At 57.0% G+C, this 21,294-nt stretch overlaps 1 protein-coding gene and 1 long non-coding RNA gene across 2 annotated transcripts in view; one reads left to right on the top strand and one right to left on the bottom strand.

Moving 5' to 3' along the window:
- The window catches only part of LOC105666158, a 112,628-nt gene extending 95,355 nt beyond the window's left edge, over positions 1 to 17,273 (bottom strand). The window contains exon 1 of the transcript XR_007225310.1: positions 13,688 to 17,273. The gene's annotated coding sequence lies outside the window, so the exon portion shown is untranslated. The remainder of the gene's footprint in view (positions 1 to 13,687) is intronic.
- LOC125385738 lies at positions 10,670 to 21,008 on the top strand. The gene is made up of 3 exons (XR_007225315.1): positions 10,670 to 10,680; positions 17,298 to 17,299; positions 20,722 to 21,008. It is a non-coding gene; the product is annotated as an uncharacterized LOC125385738 (long non-coding RNA).
- The last annotated feature ends 286 nt before the right edge of the window (positions 21,009 to 21,294 follow it).

Here is a 21,294-nt window from a genome sequence, read left to right as displayed (position 1 = left end):
CGCACCCTCTCCACCGGTGCTAACCTCCATCCGAAGGTTCCCACTATATCCTCGCCACTCGCTACATCGCGCGTCTTCGCCTCGTGCTCCGATCCCGAGATAGCACTCAGTTCCAGAGCAACCGTCCCGCTATCTTCGGAGACAAAGTTACCTCGTAATTCCTTCGCGAACAGATGCCGATGCGCCGCTAAGACGCTCTTCCTCCGACCACTCGGTTGCCCGCAACTTCCCTCCTCGCTCTCGCCCCCCTGCGGTACCAATCTCGCGATTTTCATTACCTATCGCACGGTACGTGTCGGATCAACGACCGGTTTAGCAACGGAGAGTCTCCTCGTCCCCTTTTCCCTCGTCCAACGAGTTTTCCCGAATTTCCCCCTTCGTCGTCCCCGAGTGACGATCGGACGTCCGCGAAAAGAAAGGGTCAACGATCCATCGACGCGCGGGCCCCGCGATGTACGTACGTAGGATCCGCTAAATAGGAACGATCGCGCGTCTGCGAATCCCGCAAGACAGCATGAGATATTGCCGGATTAGGGCGCATTATAGTTTTAAGCTGGTCGCGTTAAAAGCCACCGGTTCTCATGTCTCTCCGATGGCCCGATAGCTGGAAGAAGGTGGCGCGACGAACCCGGAGACGGCGAACGGCCACGCGATATTTCCACAGCTAGGGAAATCGCCAAAGGTCGACGAGACTCGAGAAGAGCTTTTTTAACGCGTAGACGGATGAAGACGAGTGGAGGAAAGTTGCGGCGTCGCGTCGAAACGCTACTACGCGAGAACGAGGTTGTCGAACGAAGGGTGAACGAGCGATCGCTGCACGGTGCGGTTCATCGCGATTCCGCTTTCGATGCCCGTGATAGACATCTCGTCCAACCCTTTTGTTTCGCGCGAATTCGTGCGCGATGGAACGGCTCGTTGAGCGTCACTGTTTTCTCCGAGGGTCGGAATCGTGGTTGTCGGGCGTGAGGAAGGGTTGATCTAGCCAGAAACGCCTAACGCTCTCGGGGGGGGGGGGTGGAGTCGTTGAAAGCGCGGAGAAGCAAGCCGACTGGCAACCGGGGGAGAAAGGAAAGACCACGGCGATAATAAAGCAAGCCGGCCGCGCAATAAAATATAGCCGAAACGGAGGCGATGACTCGTTCAGACGGAGAGGGAACGGGCTTCATTAGCGAGTCCAAGTTCATCGCTAACCCCTTAGGCCTGTGCTCGCTCTTCCTCTCCACGCAACCCTTCCCAATATATCGCTCTATCGGGGGAGGGGGCGGGCGGCATGCGGACCTCTGGCCAAAAATCTACGGATAATTAACCGTTCCGTGGGGATCCAGGCTTGGAATGCGGCCGTTCAATGAGCTTGGAATGTCGAACAACTTCTTTCATAAGGTCCCTTCGCGAACCTCTCTATCCAACGGCATTCCCTGTCCTCGCCTAATTACCGTTCTTCGCGGAGACCGGACGATTTGATCGAGATAGGGAAGCGTGGGGGGGGGGATAGTTCCGGTCGAACGCCAGGCAAAACAGGACGAACGATCGTCGAGTGGAACCGCGAGTTGGACACGGGACGGGACGGAAAGTGGAAACGGCGCGGGATGAATGGTCGGAAGGACGAACGCGGCCGATAACGGCCTCGCAGAGGGAAAAACTTTGCCAACGGAATCCGTGAACTGCAGCGAGAAAAGTATAACGATTCGCGGAAGAAGCGACGCTCCGCTTTACTACGATCTAAAACGTCCATAAACCGACGTACCGCAAACTTTTCAATTTTATGTTTCCACGTTTCGTGCCCTCCTGCTCTCCCACTTAAATCCTACTTTGCGCGTTCGTCGATAATCCAAGGTGACGGGAAAAAAGAATATGCTCCAACGACTTTCGCTATTTTACGATCTTTCGTGACCGTCGTACGACCTTGATCTTGGACGACACCAACGCGACGGCCACCCTTTTCTCTTTCCCGGCCTTTTCTCCATTTCCTCGGTCGTTCGAAGGACCGTTAGGGGCCGCTAAATCGGCTCGACAAACAAGAACGTGCGAGGGACGGCCGCGTTAGATGCTATCGAGGCTGTTGGACGCTGCGAACGAAACGCGATTAAAACCGGCGAGGAAATCGAACGCCGCGACGCGTTCGCACGAACCGTTACGGAGAATCGTTCGTGACTGCTTCGGTCGGAGCTGGCAGAGACGACGGTGACGTTGTCGCTGCGTTGCATCACCAGCCACAGATAGAAATCTAAATAGAGATCTTGGATCCTTTGAGCGTATAATTTGGTTTTCGATGCGGGGCAGCTGTCGCTCGATCGAATGTCTGCGTCGACCGCCGGTCCAGAGGGTGTCGCGATCAAGATCGTCACGGCGAACTTGCCGCGCTTTGATGGCAGATTACGAAGGGTGCCAGGTTCCAGGCGAGAAAAAACTCGTTACGGAGTAACGTAATCGCATCGAGTTCGTTTCGTTGCCGATGGACATCGACACGGGGGCCAACGTTCCCTGCACGGGGTTCGCGCCCTGAATTCGACGCGGCCACGTCGACACACCGTGTAACTCGGACAAGACGAGACACGCGTTCACGCGTTGAACTATCGCGCAGCTCTTTCAAGCGACGAGCGAATATCCGCGAAGCGCCTAATGTCCCGCAGCGTTTTATACACATACTCGAGCAAATGCGTCACCTACCGACTATGCGTACGAAACTCGGACGGGAAGAGAGAAGCGAAAGAGAAAGAGAAAGTTGAGAGGGCACGGGATGGCTAGGGCAGAAGGTCGTGTGATGTATTTGTAAAAAGGTGTCGGCTTGGAACTAAGGAGGCCCGCTTGAACTGCGCCCCGAGGGAGCGTAACCGGCGGCAGGGAAGTGGCAGATAAAAGAGAATTGTATAAAATAGGGTGTACGGCCCCACGAGCCAGCCAAAAGGGCTGGGGTGGGGGCAGAGCATTCGCGAAAGCGGGAGGAGGCGTTGGATGCCCGTGGGGCACCCTGGAGGTGCGAGAAACGCCATTTTGCAGCGAGAGAGCTCGTGAAATCGAGGAAACGGCGTTCGTTCGCGCTCGAAACGTCGAAGGGAGCCAGCAGCAGCAGGAGTGGAAGAAGAAGGGTGGCGACGAGGAACGAGAGGAGAGAGGGGCACGCGTGTGTGGGGCCGATCTGTCAAATTTCGTTTCACGCTGCCGAGAGCGGCCACGATGGGGCCGTGATACGGATCTGCTGACACCTACGTACGTAGCAACGCGGCTCCCGTCTCGATTCAACGTAATCCGTCGCTACGCGCCATCGGACATCGAACGGCGTTTCGCGTTCGATCGCCAACACCGGCATAGCCGAGAAAACGTCAAAATATCGTGCCTCGCCGTTCCAACTCACGACCAACCGTGTTTTCGTCACGGACCAAACACGAGCAAACTCGTGCGGTTTCGCGAGCCGCGAGTCGTCTACGAACGAAGACGAAACGATCGCGTCGCATTACGTCGCGTCGCGATATCCGACCGGCGTTTCCACGCCCGCTCGAATCTTCACGCTCCACGCTCCTCTGGCCTATGTCCAGACGAGAAGTTTCATTTTCTGCCGTTCTCGAACGGCGAACGACGTTGCAACGGCGAACCGGGGAAACTTTGCGGAGAAAACGAAGAAAGAGGTCCGACGGAAGAAGAGGAATACGCGAGAGGAGCGTCTAGATTTTAGTCGAGCGTGTCTATCGATCGTCGAGGACCTTGATGCGCCGTATCGTTCTGGCGTTCGTACGGTCGGTCGGTCGGTCGGTCTCATGCTAGAAGCTTTGTCACTCGAAGCACGTACTCGGGGCAAGGACCGACGCCGCAAGCTCTCTGCCTTTCTCTCTCTCTCTCTCTCTCTCTCTCTCCACTCCTCTCCTCTCCTCTCCGCCCATAGTTGGCCTCCTTCTTCCTCTCTCTTATCGCCCTACCGCCTTTCTAACAACGCGCCATTGTGTTCCGCCACGCTGGAACCCTGTATATTCCTTGACGCTATGGATTTTCCGAAAGCGTTTCGCTGCTTCGCGAGCACGCTGTACCGTCTGGCTTCGCCACGCCGCGCCCTTTTTCCTACGATTTCTCATCTTCGAACTTTCGTTCCGTCGATGGAACCGAATCGCGCGGCGAGCGTGGTCGAGAGATTCGAAAGCACCGGTGGCTTGGATCGGAACGCGGCCTCCGCTTCGGCTTCCGAGAGATCGACCATTCGACGACGAAAATGATGAAATCGACCGAACGAGTCATCCGTTTCCAGGAATCGGGCGTTACGAAAGCGCGCGATCGATGGTAGGAAACGGTGTACGCGGCAAGACTTGGTTTCGCGACGATGACGCCATTGCTGCTAGCGAGAACGAAGCCGCGAGCAACGAGCCAAAACGAGCGAGCGACAGTGACGGTTCGATTGGGTCGCGCGTGCGGACGGAAGCCGATCGCATGAGTCAGACGAGGCATGATCCGCGGGATGCTAAACAATGGCTCTACCGAGCGACCGACCGACCGACCGACCAAAACCGACAATGGAATACGGAGTGTCGCGGATGGAGGCCGTGGCATCGTCCTGTCAGCAACGCCGTTCATCTACCCAGTGTCTGCGAAACTTTCTTTCTCGTTTCGATCCGGCGAACGCAAGAAACGCAGCGACGACGGACGATAAAGAAATTAGCCGCGCTAGAATTCTCTAGATCGCGAGCGATACCGGTTCGACGATTCTCGTGCCTCGGCTACGCGTTCTGGAAAACTCGACATCGTTGGCCGGTCGTATCGCAAAACATAGTCCCGTGGTCTTCGTCTCGGAGAGGAATGTCCCGCGAGACGACGGAGGGAACGCGACGCAGCGCGATACCGGCCTCGTTACGAACCCGCCTTACTTCGCGAATTATAAAGTTCTTAGAGTTCGTTGTCGGTTCGTTTTTTCGCGCGGCTCGATCGCGAGGTGTTATTCCCGGACGCAGCAGGTCGGCCGTTATTTAATCTTCGAGGAGCTCGTTATCCGGCAATTATGAAGCCTCGTCGGCAGGACGACGAGTTTTTAGCCGCGCCGATGGCTTTTTTCTCGCTGCTGCGGAGAATAGGCGCGATGTGGTTTCGAGACACCGTGTACGTTAGGAATGACGGCCTCCTCCAGATATGGCAGACCCTTCCTCCGACTCGGTTCGCCCCCGAGTGCTCGCGAGGCTCGTAGATTTCAGATAGGTGCGTACTTATACGCGGCTACCGACTACGGAACCGTTCGATGCGTAAGGTGGCCGAGCGCGCATCGATATCGTCACCTTTGTTCCATCGAGACGCGTTTTAAAATTCGGAACACGAAAAAGCGGAGCCCGCGTCCCATCGGCGCTGCGGCCGGTGCTGCGAGGCCGAGCGATCGTGTTCGTTCGTCGAGACGTTTTTAGTCGCGCGCGCGGCTTTCTCCGATCCCACGGCCGCGATTTTCGCTTTCAAAATTGTGACGCGCGATCGACGAAGCGTCGGACGAACACGCGCCGTCGACGAAAAACGCTCGGTGCCCCCGCGAGCTTTCTCGTTCTTGCGGAATTTTATCCACTTCCCTTCCCACGATTACGGCCACGCGTGGAATTCGCCGGCAATGGTAACGCCGAGGCGGCAGGAAATAATAAAGCGATATCCGGAATGGAGAAAAAATTACCGGCGTATTAGCAGATGCTTGCGGGGGGTCGTTGATGGAAAGGAAGAAAAGGGGGAGGCGAAAGAACGAGCGATATCCATAACCGTACGCCATACGTCGCCACGGGTTGCTGGTGCGCGACCTAACTGGAGGTCCCTATTGGGCAATAACGCCCTTCTTCGTAACATAGTGGCACAATAACGCGTAGGTTCTTTATGCCGGTACAGGGCAAATAGATCACATTGCTGACTAATAAGCCCGCTGGTGCGACGTCGCTCTCTCCCCCTGCGCCGCTTCACCGTCTTCTCTAACCGTGTCTCGCCTTCCTTTTCCCCCGGTTTTCTTCCCAAATTCCAGCCGTCTATCAGCCACGTTATACGTACAGTGGCATAGCGCAGGGGGGTGTCCGGCATTGTGATGCTAATGTCGAGGGCAATCGATCCCCGGCCTCGTTATGCCGCCAAACGCACGACAAAAATCCCGCAGTCCCTTTGACTTTCTCGCTTTCGTGGGAATCCGTGAAAATCGTCGTGCCGCGTTCTCGAGAGATCGCTCGTCGAACCGCGTCCCGTCGCGTCGTCATCGTCGTCGTCGTCGTCGTCGTCGTCGTCGTCGTCGGTTAAAACTACAGCGAGAAAAGAGATTTGGGGGTGGATTTGCGAGATGGACGGTCGCCATGTAGTTGGAAGTAGTCGAGGTCAACGACGAAGATACGAGCGATAAGATCTCGGGTAGAACGAGGGACTGTCGTTAAGGGAATCGGAGAACTCGCAGACCGTCGCTCTATATTAAATCGCAGAGAACGGTAATACTTGGAAGCTCAGACCGTTCGCCCGATTACCGGTCTAATTATCTGCCACGGTACGATACGGCAACCCCATCTTCCGGAGATGGAACTGCCGTTCCCACAGTCCTTCGAGTCATCGACGACGACTACCCTCACCGAGGTCATTGTTACGTCGTTACTACCCTTTAGCAGGGTCCTACAGCCAATTTCGCTTCGAGGCGACAGCCACGATTTCCGCTATCCGTCACGGTCCACCGAATAGAGATTTTCTCGCGGAATCGATCACCCTATCTCACCCTCCCTCCCTCCCTCCTCTTTGCCCCTTCGACCCGAAGAAACCGCGAGCCGATCGCGACCGAACGCTCACCGTTTGACCGTTTCTTCGCTACGTCGATCTACGTGGATCGACGTAGGACAACCGACGAAAATAGGCGACAGCTTATCGCGATAGCTTCGGTGGAGCTAAACTAGGCAGCCTGCAATCAATACCGTTTCGGTATTACGCTGGAAACACTCTCTTCGAAACAGCCTACGTTTCGCTTTCCGAGGGACAAGGAGGTATGGCGAGAAGCGGCGAGTGAGAAAGAAGGCGAGACGAGGGAGAGAAGGGCACCGTGCGAGGGAAGAGAGAGGCGAGCTTCGAACGACGAAGAAGGAGAATCGGTGGAGGAGGACGACGAGGGGCGAGAGGCTTCGACCACGTTTCGTGGCCCGCATACTGATGGGTCCAGTCGTACGTACGGAGAGACAAAGAGAGAGAGGGAGAGAGAGAGGGAGGAAGAGCGCTACCAAAGCCCAAAACAGACCTCTCCAGTCGTCTTTGGTAAAACTCCGAGTGGAAAATAGCGCGGTAACCCATACCCGTTACGCTCTTCGAACCCTCTTCGGAAATTTCATATTCGTTCGATTCGAAGCGAGACTCGAGTGTGGCGCGACACGCGTAATTAGTTCGCCGCGAAAGCTACTACCGAGGTCGACGCGCGTTCGACGCGCAAAAGTCGAAACGATATTTCCTGAAAACGACAGCGGGCTGGGCGGGAGATTTTTCGGGTGGCAGTTCGTAGGAACGAGAGCGGATAGCCCGAAGCTACAAAGTCGAAAGAGATGGGGGAGGGTCAGAAGAGTGGCTCACACTCTCTCTCTCTCTTTTTCGATCTGTCGCTCTCTTTGTCTGTTCGCGAGCATAGTTCGTACGGTTCGTAAGTGGGTACCCACTTCTGAATTGGCTCCCCTCGTTCCACTCGTTGGATCATCGTCGTTCGCCGAAAATTCGATCATTATGATTGCTTATGATGTAAATGATGCCCCGCGGCAGCAATTGTTTCCGTCAGAAAGAGCTCGTGGGGCTGCGGGTCCTGAGGATGGCGCGGCGCTTGCCGCGCGGCCAACGCTTCGGACGAAACCGCGGGACGTCGACGTGCTCGCTGGCAGATCGATCGGTAATGGGCTTCGACAGGCTGTGCCGGGGCAGGTGCAAGAAAATCTTTCCGAGTAGCAGGCACTTGCGAGCGGGCAACTGTCGTTGGAGATTTCGCAGAAGGGGGCCCGCTACCATCCGTTCGTCGCTCGCTCGGCATTCGCCACTCGCCGGGCCGACGCTACCCGGCACCGTTCTACCGATACGGGAGTTTCCAGGAGAATAGAAACACCCCCGGAGGGTTGAATCTTCTAATTTACCCTCGGCTTCTTTACGACCGTAATTTTAAATTCCGGTAAAAAAGAGAACTATATTTAGGCGTTCTGGTGAAATAGGCTGCAGGATCGTTCCGCGTTAGCTCCGGGAGGATTGGGTCGAGGGGAGGCGAGGCGAGGCGAGGCGACGCGACGCGAAATCGACGCAAAATACACGAGAAACGTTGCACAGGTTTGGAGAAGCCGACGAGAAGAAGAGATGCTCGGCTCGGGTCCGTGTAGCGGAGATCTACGGGCTCGCCGCCTATTACGGTAATTTCACGGTACGATGTCTATTCCTGCGGTCCGGAGCAGCAGGACTAATTTCATTAGGGATAAAGATCATCATTATTTCGCGACCGTCCCGAAAATTGCCGGCGTGCCTCTCCTTTTCGCGATACGACTTCGGAACGGTCGCCTTTCGAGCTTCCATCCACAGCCCCGGGGCCAAGACCGGGCCTGCGAACCGCGCGCTGTCTTTACCGCCGGCTCGCAAACCAGACGAGGGACGAGTTTCACCGACAATGTAGAAAATTCACGGGAATCGATTCACGGGCGAATCTCGTGCGACTAGTTCGCCGGTCGCCGAGTCTTCGAGCGCTCCTCTCCGCGCTTTCCGTTCGTCTCGCGTCGCGCTAACCGACGATTTCTTATCGTCGTTATCTTATTCGCGGTTTATCGCGGTTTATCGCGACCGATCCAGCTAGGCGATATACACGGCCCTGGATCGCAAAAACCATTAGTATGTACTTGGCGTCGTCCGCGCTACGCGTTATCGCGGCCGATCGATCGTTCGGTGTCGATCGCAGGCCGCGAGAAAACTTGGCGAGAAGAAAGCGGGCAAACGCTCGGTCGCAGCGGTGCGTACGGCGCGATGCGGCGTCACGTCGCGTCACGTCGCGTCACGTCACGTCACGTCACGTCACGTCGGGCTCCGTCGAATGGATCGGCAGGAACGAATCTCGCATCCGGTTGCCGGTGCGCGTGTCCTACGATCGCGATAAATCGACGGTCGATCGGGCGTCACGTAACTCACGTACGCGAGAGCAAGCCTGGAAGTCAGGTTTTTCTTCGCCCGAGAGTCCAGTGTCCCGCGCTGACTGATCGAAGGAATCCTCGTCGGTGTACCGTGGTCGAGGGAACGCGAACGAGAACGGCAACGGGAACGGCGACCAGACGCGAAACGACCGTCTTGCCGCGGGAAAGTAGCCGACGCGCTCATCACCGACATTCTCGCCGATTTTTCTCGGTCGGAGTCGATGTTCCGCGTACAGGAAACGTGGCCGATATTCCAGTCGTCGCGCGACCTCGCAGCGCCGATAATTGAGAAGCTCGGCAGGGCCGCGCGGATCGCTCCGATCCCGAGATGAGACGTCGTTGGCGCGTCACACACCGCGGTAGCCGCGCGCGAGAAGAAGTTGCTCGCTACCCCCGTCGGATTGAATTGCAAATTTACCGGCGAAACGAAAGCTTATTACGAAGTCGTCGCGGCGGCCGCAGCACCGCGCCACCGAAAGAAAGAAAGTGGCGGCGACGTTAATTCCCAAGGAAAATGAAGAAAAGCGGCGGTCTGGCCGCGGCTCGCCGACTCTGTCCCTAATTGAACGTCGAGAAATCGACGACATCGTGACACCGGGCTGTTTCGTCACTCGTCACCGCCGGCGCTCGTTACGCTACGCCGGTTATTATTTCTCTAACCGACGTGATTTATGCCGTCCCCGAGACGAGCGAAAAAATGTTGCGCAACGTCGGGCGACGCGCGGCACGACGCGCTAAACGTTCGCGTCGTCGTGCGAACGCGCGCGATTAAACGAGCCGACAGGCTCGCCGCGCCGAAGAAGCCCGCGCGGCCGACAGGCCGCTCTACGATCCGTTATTGCTTATTACCTACGTATCGGCTCGAACGAGCCGCCTCCGTCGCCTCCGATCGCGTCTACGTCGCGTCGACTAATTGTTGTTCCCTCTAATTGACGAAGTTCTCAGGCTCGGTCGCCCCCTTCTCCGCACCCGCCTCCTATCCATACGGTTTTCACTTTTTTTTTACCTCGCCTCCGAAGCGAAACTCGAGCGAAGGAACTCTCGCCGCGGAATCCACGCCGCTCGGCTCTCCGACGTTTTTCCTCTCCTACGAAATCGAGCTTCGCGGTCCGAGCTCGCCGGATTCGTTTCCGGCGAGAAAATTCCAACCGTGAGAAAAATCCGGCGGTTAATCGTTACCTTAACGGGAATGAACGTACGAAGCGTTGCGATGCGGCGGATAACAAAGGGAGAAAAGTGTCGTGCCACGATATAATTTCCCGGTAATTTTTCGCGTGTTGGTTCGCTCCGATCGAGCGACACAGGCGCGCGCCTCGCGATTACGGAGAAAGCGAAACATTACGCCCACGCACTCAGCGACGTGCCTCGCGGAACAATTAACCGAGGCTCGACGATTATCGTCGATTCGTTTCGCTCGCGTGACGAGCTCACCCTCGCGATTCCCTTACGTGACAGTTGAACGGCTCGCGAATACTTTACAAATCGCGCTTCCGCGATCGCTGATCTCGCCACGAGTTTTATCGCGCCACCACTGATAAGCTACAAGCGTGGCGAAACTTCCAGGAAACGCGTGTTAGCGGTATTCGCTATCGACGAACCGAACCGATGATCGAAAAGCGGCCGATCTACGCGGATCTGTTCGAGGGAGACGAAGCGGAGGTACTCGTTGGAAAGCGACTACGAATCCGCGAAACGCGCTTCTTCGTTGCGTCGTGACGGTACGAACGAACGTCGGACGCCGTTGCGATTCTTCCGCTTTCGAAACTACGTCTACTACGGCGCGTACAAGATGCCGCGTTTAATAAAACGAACGAGTACACGAAAATCGTTTCTCCCTTGTTCCGCACGCTGTTTACATTGGCAAACCGTGCGAGTATCGTGAAATCACTTCGAACGCGGGGAAAAGCGATTCGGAGAGGAAAAAATAGGCGCGAGTCACGCGATAACGAACGGAATACAGGGGACGATCGCGACGAGGACGATAAATCTCCGCTCGTCTCAGATCGCCCTTTCGTTTCTCGTCTGACTCGTTCGTGTCGTGACGCGCGGTTCCGCCAAAAGACGAGAGCGGTCGCGCTACGTAAACGAGCACGCATTGCGGACGACAGCTGTCAAATAAATGTTAAAAAAAAAAGCGCTAGCAGAGCGAAATTTCGAGTGGGACGCGAGCAAAGAGGGGTGCCCGGCCACCCCAGTGAAATGCCCTAGCCCGCGGGGCAAAACGGTCTGCGCGATTTTTCCAGCGTTGAAACTCGCCTGCGCGCGCGGTCGATAAGTCATCGTCCGTTTCACGCTTCGCGCGCTTCTCCGAGTCAAGAAATCGCGTTCCGTCGCTCACGCGGCCAAAGATTCTATGCAAATTCATCGGGAATAATAATTTGACGTATTAACGGCGGGCAAACCGACGGAAAGCGTGTTTCACCGGTTGGTTCTTGGCCGGAAGAGAGTCGGGGATGAGAGTCGGTCGAACGGAAACAAGGCGCGAAGTTTATTCGCGTTTGGCTGGCGTCCAAATTTTCCTCGAAATAAAAACGGCGTAACGCTTCGTTAAGTTGGTCGGTCGACGCAAGAACCGGCTGGCTTTTCGAGTTTAACGAAGTAACGGTGACTAGACGTCGTCCCTCGACGACGAGCCCCGCAGAAGGGTGGCCCGATGTCGGCGCGAGACCGCCAAGGGGCATATTTTCGAGGGTGGTTTCGCGCGTCAATGGTTTATTAAGAAGCACTTGTTTAAAGGTAGCCCCATTTCGTATCCGACAGCCAATTCGACCGCGACGTCTGTGTTACTCCGTCTATACAAATGGATGAAACGAGAGAATGGGATGGGACGACGAGGGGGTGGGACGGGGCGCGTCGGCGCGAGGGTCCGCAGATCCGTTCACCCCACGGTGATCCGTCGTGTCGGCGTAATTGAAGTTATTGCAATATTGTGTCCTGTCAACCCGACTGTCCTCGCTTCTTCTCTTTCCCTCAACGATCCGCCACCCTCTTTCTTCCCGACCGTCTTCGTCCTTCCTTCTGCCTCTCGTCGCCTTTCGACGACCCTCCCGGTTTCTCTCGACGAGTTGCGTCGAGTTTGCGGCATCGTATACCACCGACACGCCTGCTTTAATCTCCCTGCCGGAAAGATAATACTCACCCGGATGTATGTTCACCCGGTGTATACGAGACGGTCGGGGACCGTCTCGCGGCAGACCGCTACCGCTCGATTAAGAACAGGCACGTTTGCACGTGGCGCGTATTTTCAAACTGTTTTGCGTGTTTATAAAAAATGGGAACGTCTCTCTCAGGCGGCGGCGACGACGACGACGACGACGACGATCCCTCTCGGACGATCGAAAGAAGAAATTCGTTACCGCGCTATTTCTATCCCGCGTTAGACGGGAAATTGAATTCGGTCCGTGAATAACGACTAACAAACCGCAGTTATATCGTAAAAAGCAATGCACCGGGCTGAGAATTAATTCCGGCTAGCTCTCCGCCCACCGAACCCCTCCTTGCCTCTCGCTCGCTCTATGCGCGTGTCCGGATACGTTCTTTTCTCTCGCTCTCTCCTTCTTTGTGCTTCTCGCTCGCAACTGGAACGGTCCCAAAATTCAATAAAAGCGAACGAGTGCCACGGGGTCTCCCTAGCCTCGGCTGGGTTTCGCGCGGGGTAGCGAGTACCGAGTTAGAAGCCCCGGAGTCATCGCGCGAGGAACGAAAGCCCCGGGGGGAGCGAGAAGAGAGGCCGGCACGGTGCATACATTAGCGGGGACAGGGTGGAGATATTGTCTGAACAAAGGGATCGGCTCGTACCTATCGAAAAGGCGATTAAGCGAGGATAAAGTTATAGCGGCCCACCCTCCACTGTCGGCCTGGATGTCGTCGATTGGTTTTGCGTTAAAATCGCTTTCGAGTCGCACGTGTGCCAGGGTCGATCGATCGCCATGCTGTTCGATCGCTTGAAAAAAAGTAGCGACGACTACCGTTGCGCGCAACGAACGCGTACGAATCTTTCCCTGCAGAGGATCATCGTTGTCTCGTTGGCCGATGATAGAGAAGAGAAGAGCGAAGGAAACTGGAAGGAGAGAGCACGTGGTCGGACAGCACGTGGCGCCGAGACGAAAAATTGGCCCGTTGGAACGAGCAACGATCGTTGGCGCGACCAAGCACGTTGTCGAACGCGAGGTACGACCAATTACCCCGCGTGCCAAGTATAGATGCCAACCGAACAGTTCGAAGAGAAACAACGACGCCCGTGACGGTGGTTGCGACGTATCGCTGCTTCGATCTCTCGTTCGTTCTCTCTCGATCCGTGAGAGACTGGTCGTTCGTCCGACCGTTCCGATTTTCTCGCCAAACATTCCGCACGCGTCCAGTTTGGAAATGTCCGGTGATAATTGACAGAACGAATTCATTTGCCTGTGCGCGCCTCTTTCGGCGCAAATATCGGGGTAAATATCGGGGCAAACATCGAGGCAAATATCGGGGCAAATACCAGATACTACTACGTATCGTATACGTAAATGGTACCACGTATCGCGATTCCGGCAAAGACAAACTACGAAAAAGCGAAAGTACGTTTGTTCTCATCGTCGACTTACCCCACGTGGTCGCGATCGAGGCTGTCTCTCCCATCGTTCACGTCCGTCTTTCCTCTTTGTCTTCTTCGTCGCGCTCCGACGTTCACCAAGCGTCCGTCTCGCTCTCTCGTTTTCTCCCACCCCTTGGGCCGTTCCTCTCCTTTCGTCCCCGTTCCTCCGTTGTCGGCCGATCCGCCGCCCCCACCCGGTCACCTATGATACTCCCCCTCCCTGGTGGGAAAGCCGTCTTAGGGGGTCTGGCGGCGGTGGTTCACGGCAAGGGGGAGGGCTGCGAGATCGGCGACCACGTGACCGACGTGACCGGAACCGCTGGAAACGCGGAACAGCGTCCCCCGATCGTGATCCTATGCCGTTGCCGGCGTTGATCGCGGTCGTCGTCCGGCACTCTCCGTCTTCTCTCCGGGTCCTCGTGGTTCGTCCTGGTCGCGTTCCATCCTCGTTGCATCGCTTCCTCCGACCGTTCGCTCGGCGGTCGGTCGGTCGGTCGGTCGATCTCGCTGCAAATCACGGACACGTACGTACGGTTGGTAGGTGGAGGACCGACGCGGTGTGCAACTCGACCGTTTTTTCCCGAGCGGTGGTGGCCCGCGCTGAAGCCAAGGAACACGTGCCGCGGCCGTGGCCGTAGCCGCGATGATTTTCAGCCATTTTCGCGAGAGAGACCGGGCCTTTCTCCGTTTGCCCGAGCGGCGCTGAGAAGCGCGTGGTGTGCTAGCGACTGCTATCTGCCGCGGAGCGAGTCGGCCGCGGGACTTTGGTATACTGGGAGTATGGTAAGTAGCTACACCCCTGCCACCGCCGCCCCTCCCTCGTTGCCGCACGCCGTTCCCTCGAACGTCCCGATCCCGCGCCTCTCCCCTCCTAAGCGTTCACCGAGCCGATCCTGTACCCTTCCCCGCCCCTACCGCCCCGACACAGAGAACCGACATCGCTACCGACACCGCCGCCGCCGCCGCCACCGACCTCGTCGCTACCGTGCCGACCACCTCGTCCCCTCCCCCCCTCCCCAAGCCCTTCTCGACACCGTCCGACCGACAACCGTACCCCCCTCGCGTCGCCGCCAAACGTTTACCTCGCGGGGCCCCAGGGACGTATTCGTCGAGCATTTATTTCCAACTTGCTCGTACGCTGGTTTCGCGCGTTCTCGCGAAAATCCTCGCGTCGGCCTGCGGCCGCATCGACGATGCGAGGAACGCAACGACGCGACGCTGACTCCCACCCCCTTCGTTTCGACGTGGTCGTCGCGGACGTAACGGCGGTCGTCGTTCGATACCGGCGTTCGCTCGTTCTCCGATTCGACGCTCCCCGATCCGATAGCACGAATTTTCGTCCGCTCGGTCCACGGCGATCGGAGACGACGGTAACTCGGGTTCCTCGAACACCGGAGCACACGCCTGAAACATCGCCACCACTACCGTACACTGGTAAACGTATAAAAGACAGCGTTTGCATGCTAACGTATCTATTACAATAGCGACGTTTGTTCCTCTTTCTCGTCCTTCGTTTCCCCGACTCCTCCGGCCCCCTCGCGCTTCCTCCTCTCGCTCTCTCTCGCCGTTGCTCCGTTGCATTCCGTTTCACTTCGACGCGTGCATAAATTACCGCTTTCAAATGTAAAAGTACGAATGAGACAAAGTTTCGTCCTGCTGTACGCCACTTCCTTCTCCCTTCCTTCTCTCCGACGCGGGACGCTCGTCCAGCTATCTCGCTCTCCCTTTTCCACTCCGGCCGATCCTCCATATTTCTCGTTTTCTCTCGACGAATCGCGTACGAATCGAAGAGCAGCCCCGTTCGTCCATTTACTCCGATTCACTCTGTTCGATTTCGCGTTCACGGTTACGCGACCAGACAGAGATAGCGACAGAGATAGAAAGCGGCTAGGGGAGGCAAGGCAGGAGCAAGAAACAGAGGCACGTAGCCCCCTGAGATCTGGTGGAAGCGGCAAAGTCGAAGGAGCGAGCCGGTAGAACGAGCAACGGACCCGAAGAGAGGGCGTTTATTAGCAATTGTAATGCAAGATCGCGGAATGCATGGGATCCCCGCGATGCCTCGATACGACAGTGCCGGTACGCGTGTACCTCGTAACACGATTCCCGATCGCGCCAGTATCTCGGAAGGGCTTTGGCGTCCGACCGCCTGCTCCGACTGCCTGCTCCGACACCTCCAGCGATTCGAATTCCTCCCGAGGAAACCGTCGATCCTCGAAAATACCGAAATACCTCGCGCGCGTTTCCATGCCGAGGTCACCGAGCCCGGGAAATCTTTCGCCTCGCGAAATTCGTCTTTCCTCCCTCGTCTCGGTTCTCCGGCTTCCGATCGAGTAATCGGCGAATCCGTCGAAACGTATCGCACGGTCGGCATAAAGGTCTGCGACATAAAGGGTCGTCTTATTGCGGTCTATCTCTATCGCGCATCGAATCGTTTAACGGCGGCATTCGGCTTTTACGGTACGTGGGAACCGATTTACGGAACGCGTGTGCGAAACAACCGGAATCGGCGTGCCCGATACAGCTTAAGCATTCGCGACGTGCATCGCAAACGACGATCTCGGACGCTGTAAATCGGGATTGAGCGGTCTGTGGCGAAAGACGAGGTCGGAAAGAATAGCGTCGCGGCCCTCGTATCGTGGCAAGAAATTTCTCGCCGTTGCGCGCAGCGTCGCTCGATCAAACGACGCTAGCAAAAGTCGTGCGCGATAAGGGAGCAACTCGTGTCTCGTAACTCGTAACCCGTAGCCGTGTTGGCGCTGGCTGTTCGTGGTTATATATTAATAACGACGGTGAAACGCAACCGCCGCCTCGCTAACGTTCCTCTCGTCGAAATAGTTATAGGCATCCGGTCTCGTAATAAAAGGGTTGACGCCGCGTCTGCCCGATATCGTAAAAGCCGAGCCCGCGCGAAATTCATCAGCGACATCGCTCGAGTTGGAAAGAATCGTTCGTTGGTTCGTTGCGAAACGGCGGAACGTACCCGCGGCGCGAAGTGGCAAAGGCGAGGAAAAGCAATCGCGGCGGAGATCGTTGAAATGGTTTATGTTAATCAGCCGTGACGTCACCGGCACCCCCGACAGCGGCAATATCAACCCCTGACTCGGTTCACGAGTAGCAAAACGTGCACACGGGGCGTATCATGGTCCTGGCGTAATCACCCTCCCCCCTCGTTACCGCTCGTGCACACCCTTTGTCGACGTTAACCCAAAGTGAATGGACCTATAGCGCGCGCTGTAGGGACGGGTTTTAACTTCGGGGTGACTTACCCCGAGCGTTATCTATTTTGACAGCGCGGTACGGCCGCGGTCTGTCGGGGGTCGATGCACGGGGGTGTGCCGGTAATTGTGTTTTAACTGTGCGCCGTATCGCCGCGATATCCGTCCACCGTTCTTCCAGGGAATATCGCGAAATATTTGCCGACACTTTGTCCGCCTTTGTTTCGTCGGTTGCTCGAAACCGGATAGCGGCGACGTTTCGTCGTACGACGACACGGACAAACGGGTCGATCGACGATACCGTACGCATCGATAGGCGCGTCGTCTGGTCGTCTATTTTATTTCGACGGGATATTAAATCCGTTAATTTTCTATAAATTGGAAGCGTAATAGCCGAGCAGCGAGTGGTTGGCGGAGAATCGCCGAAGCTACGGCAGAGCGCGCGGCACTGTATACGAAGCGCAGGCGGAACGTATGCAATATGGCATTCAATTTGCGACGGATTCGCTGTCTGGCAACGCAAACAACCGCTATTGGGTTCCATTTAATGAACCGAGCCAGAGCCTTCCGAAGCATTTTTGCGGCGTGGGCTCGGCTTAAATTGGACCTACCCCTCGCTCCGCCGGCCTCCGCCTCCGCTTCGCTCGTTTTCTATTCGCTTCCTGCGACTTACGCCTCGATGATTCTGGTGGACGCGCGGAGCCTCGACGTACGCTCGTCCGGTGCTTCGTTACGGCGATTCGTCGCGATCGAGACGAAATCGGGTCTCGGTCGGCAAAGTGCGACCACCGGCTCGGACGGCCGTCGACTATCTTTTCCAGGAAATCTACGTCGTCGTGCGATCAGCGGTTCGCAACTTTGGCGTTAAGCGGACGCTCGATCGCCAACGGTTTCGTGCGTGACGGATTACCGCGGAGGTAAATTTTCGGGTCGCGACCACTCCACTCGTGCAGACGATGGGGCGTCGATCGGAAGAATCGCTCGTTAAAAATATCGAGGCTTAGGAGAGAAATCCTCTTAAAAAGTTGTCGGAGTCGTGGAAGGATAACGCGCGAGGTAAAACGGGGCACCGGTATCGGCGCCGTATCGTTCCACGGCGCAAGTGTCCGGTAAGCTAAGCGGATCCACCGTAATCCGGATTACGTATTTGCCCGGTTCTCCGGCCGCTGCCATCTCGATCTCGCGCCAGTCGCAGCCAAAGACGCGTTTGCCTTCTGGCAACGAGCCACGTCTGTTGTCCGTAATCTGTTTAACGCTTCGCGATCAGAGGCACAGGCCTTCTTTTCGTCGAAAACAGATCCGAGACGGAGAACGAAGGAGTGTGCGTACGATGGTGGCCGAACCGACGACGTCCGTTCTTTGGCTGGAGGGACGACGAGAATCGTGGGGCGGGTTTCGTCATCGATCGGTAGCGATCTTTAAACAGCGCCATTAACGATTGCGTGCACAAGCCGAGGGGGTTGCGATCAAATGAATATGATGAAAGAGTGGCGGCATTAGGCGAACGTGCCGTGCATACTGATTTGCGGCTGATTGATTGGACCCCTTTCCACTCGACAACGGTGCACCACCGGTATCCCCTGTCCCCGTTCCGTTCGGCTGCCACGGCCCGCTCGATTCCGCCCCACGAACGAACCAACATCGTTGATATTATCGAGCAGGCTGCTCCACAGCGTCGCTCGCGAATATTCGACGCGACGCGTCGCGCCACCCCGACACTCGATACACCCCGATAATTACACGATACACCGTAAAGGCAAGCTTTTTTCCAGCATTTTGTCCCGCGAGTACTCCCTTGGCCGCTTAACATTCGTTAACGCGCTTCCTCGTTACTCGGTCCGTTGCTTGTTGGCGCGAATGCCGCTCGCGCGACCATCGCGTTCCGAAAGAGAGACTGCGAAGAGGAGATCGTACGGGGGTCGGATCGCGACGAAACGCGCGGCGTCGGACCAACTGGAAAAGACTCGTCGACGAGGCGGAAAAGGAGAGGAGGTGAAACGAGCGGAGGAGACGAGCCGAGCCGAGCCGCGAAACATTTCGGCGGCTTTGGTTATTTTCATTGTCTGGAGGACGGGTTGCCGCGAACTGTTGGCCTGTGAGGTAATTGTTTTTGACGCGGTAATTTTACAGTGTCGTGCGTGCACACACGCGTTCCCGCCGAGAGCAACGGACACGTCGCGACGAAGTGTCGTGATAACTGCCGTGCTTTTCCTTCTTCTCGGCGACTGGCGGCAGTCGGTGGTTGGTTCCTTTTTCGACGTCACTCAACGAAGCGCGACAGCTATCCGCTGCTCGGAAACCATCTGCCAAGTCGCGCGCGAGTCCCTTCCATCGCGTCGACCAGGAACACCCCGAGCCGTTTCAACGTCTCGCTTGACGTTTCCTCGAAAGAGTCTCGCGCCTTCCGCGAGGTATCCGCCGCCGTGTTCGCCGCCACTCGCACACGATGCGAGAGCCGTGACTCGGACGTCTTTTCGTCTCTCCGTGCTCTCCGTTCTCTGCTCTCTATTCTATCCCGACGCGTTGCCTCGACACGATGCCAGATCTTTCGAAACTTTGCGATTTAATCCGCGACGGTCGGATAACTACGAGCGCGTCGCGTCCTGGCAAGAGTCGATGGATCGTTCGAGCGACGGGAAGGTGGACGAGGGGCTCGTTGAACCACGGCGAGCAAGAAGAGGAAGAGACGGCGACGGGACACGGCGGATCGAAGCGAGAGGAGAAAACGGACGAGGTCTCGAAACGACGAAGAGGGACGCGAAGAAGAGGAGCGGAGGACGCGGCAGAGAAGAGAGAAGCGCGGTGGTACCCGTCGCGGGAGAAGCTGCACCGCCCGAAGGAAGGAAAGCGGTTCGAGTTGCGCTCGTCTCGCTCGATCGTACCTTCGGCTCGCTTCCCTTTGTCCCTGTCGTACATACGCGTTCACGCATACGCGCGCTCACGCATACGCGTGCGTGGCCGTCATCATCGCGATCCGGACGTCTCGCATGGAACGTAGGAAACGAAGCCGGGCAACTCGCCTCCAGAGTTCTCGGAGGGGTCTGCGAGCGGACCGAAGTAGCCGCGAGCTACCACCATCGAACGCCGCTCCAACCCTCTCCCTCTCTCTCTCTCTCTTTCTCTCTCTCTCTTCGTCGAAATACCGAACGCGTGGAATCTCGGTCGTCGACTCTGTCCTTTCCCTTTCGACGATGGCTCGTTCGATCGCTGGCTCGATCGTTGGCGCCCGATTACGAGCCAAACAGCCCCTCGACCACCGGTTGGCGCACCGCTCCTATATTCCTCGTTCTGGATTTTGCGACTTTCGCGAGATCCAGGGCACGAAAGGGGTCTTTCCGGTCTGGCCGCGCGCGTCCCGTTGCCGTCGTTTCCCGTATTTCAATCGGGCGTATCTCGCGTGCAGCATCGTGACTGCTGGTATTCCGGTGTCTGCGTGGAAATTCATCGGCCGAAGTAACGACGTTAGGCACGCGCGTTCCTTCGCGGCTTATTCGCGGTAGCGATCGCCTCTATTGTTTGGAAGGGAGCAACGGGACGGTGCGAGCGCGCATGATGCGTCCGGCGAAAACGGTGGCAGCTCGGCGGCGCGGCGACGAGTAAACGCGCGAGAGCAAGCCCGCTGGTGTACTCGCGGCATGCTCGATAAAGGTGCAACGGAGCAGGGACGATCGGTGGTAACAGCAGCGGCAACATCAGCGTTAGAGTCGGCATCAGCGTCGAGAGAACCAAGAGAGACGGAGAGAGGAGAGAGAAAGAGAGGCCGAGAGGCCCGAGGCGGCGCGAGACGGGGCCTACGAACCGTCTCTTGGCGTAGCGTGGCGTGGCGTAGCGTGGCGTGGCGTGGCATGGCGTGGCGTGGCTGTACAGCGTCGTTCCGTTCCGTGCCGAGCCGAGCCGTGCACAGTTCGCAACACGGTGTTCGTGTTCGTGTTGCACGACTGTCTCGCTCCCGCACGCGTTCGTACGTGTAGCCGAGCGAGGCTACGCGCGGCTCCGTGTATATCGCGTTGCGTTGTGTGTTGGCAGAACGTCGCGGTAGCCGCGCCAGAGAGATGGGATTGCGCGATAGGCCGCGTGTCGAAAATAGAAATATAATCTGATAGGCTCATTGTGCCCCGAGCCACTCGCTGCTATCTGCCACTACCACCGACGAATCGTACTCGCTACCTCGGCCCTCTCTTTCTCCTTCCTTCTCCTCTCTTTCTTCCCCTTTCACCTTTCCGGCGCGCCGCTCTATCTGGTCGTCGCCGAACCCTTTTCTCGCCCGCGTTTTCTTCTCGCCTTGCGATCGTCGACCGTGCGCCTTTTCCTTCGTCCTCTCTTCGTGCGTATCGCTAAGGCCACGCGAGAACTAGCCTCGTTCGCTGTTGGCGGGTAGTTCGCGCGTGCGTTTACCCCCGCG

Source organism: Bombus terrestris, chromosome 10 (genome assembly GCF_910591885.1).
Source record: "Bombus terrestris chromosome 10, iyBomTerr1.2, whole genome shotgun sequence".
NCBI classification, from domain to species: Eukaryota; Metazoa; Arthropoda; class Insecta; order Hymenoptera; family Apidae; genus Bombus; species Bombus terrestris.
The sequence above is the reverse complement of the archived record's forward strand: the minus strand, read 5'-3'. Positions and strand labels throughout refer to the sequence as shown.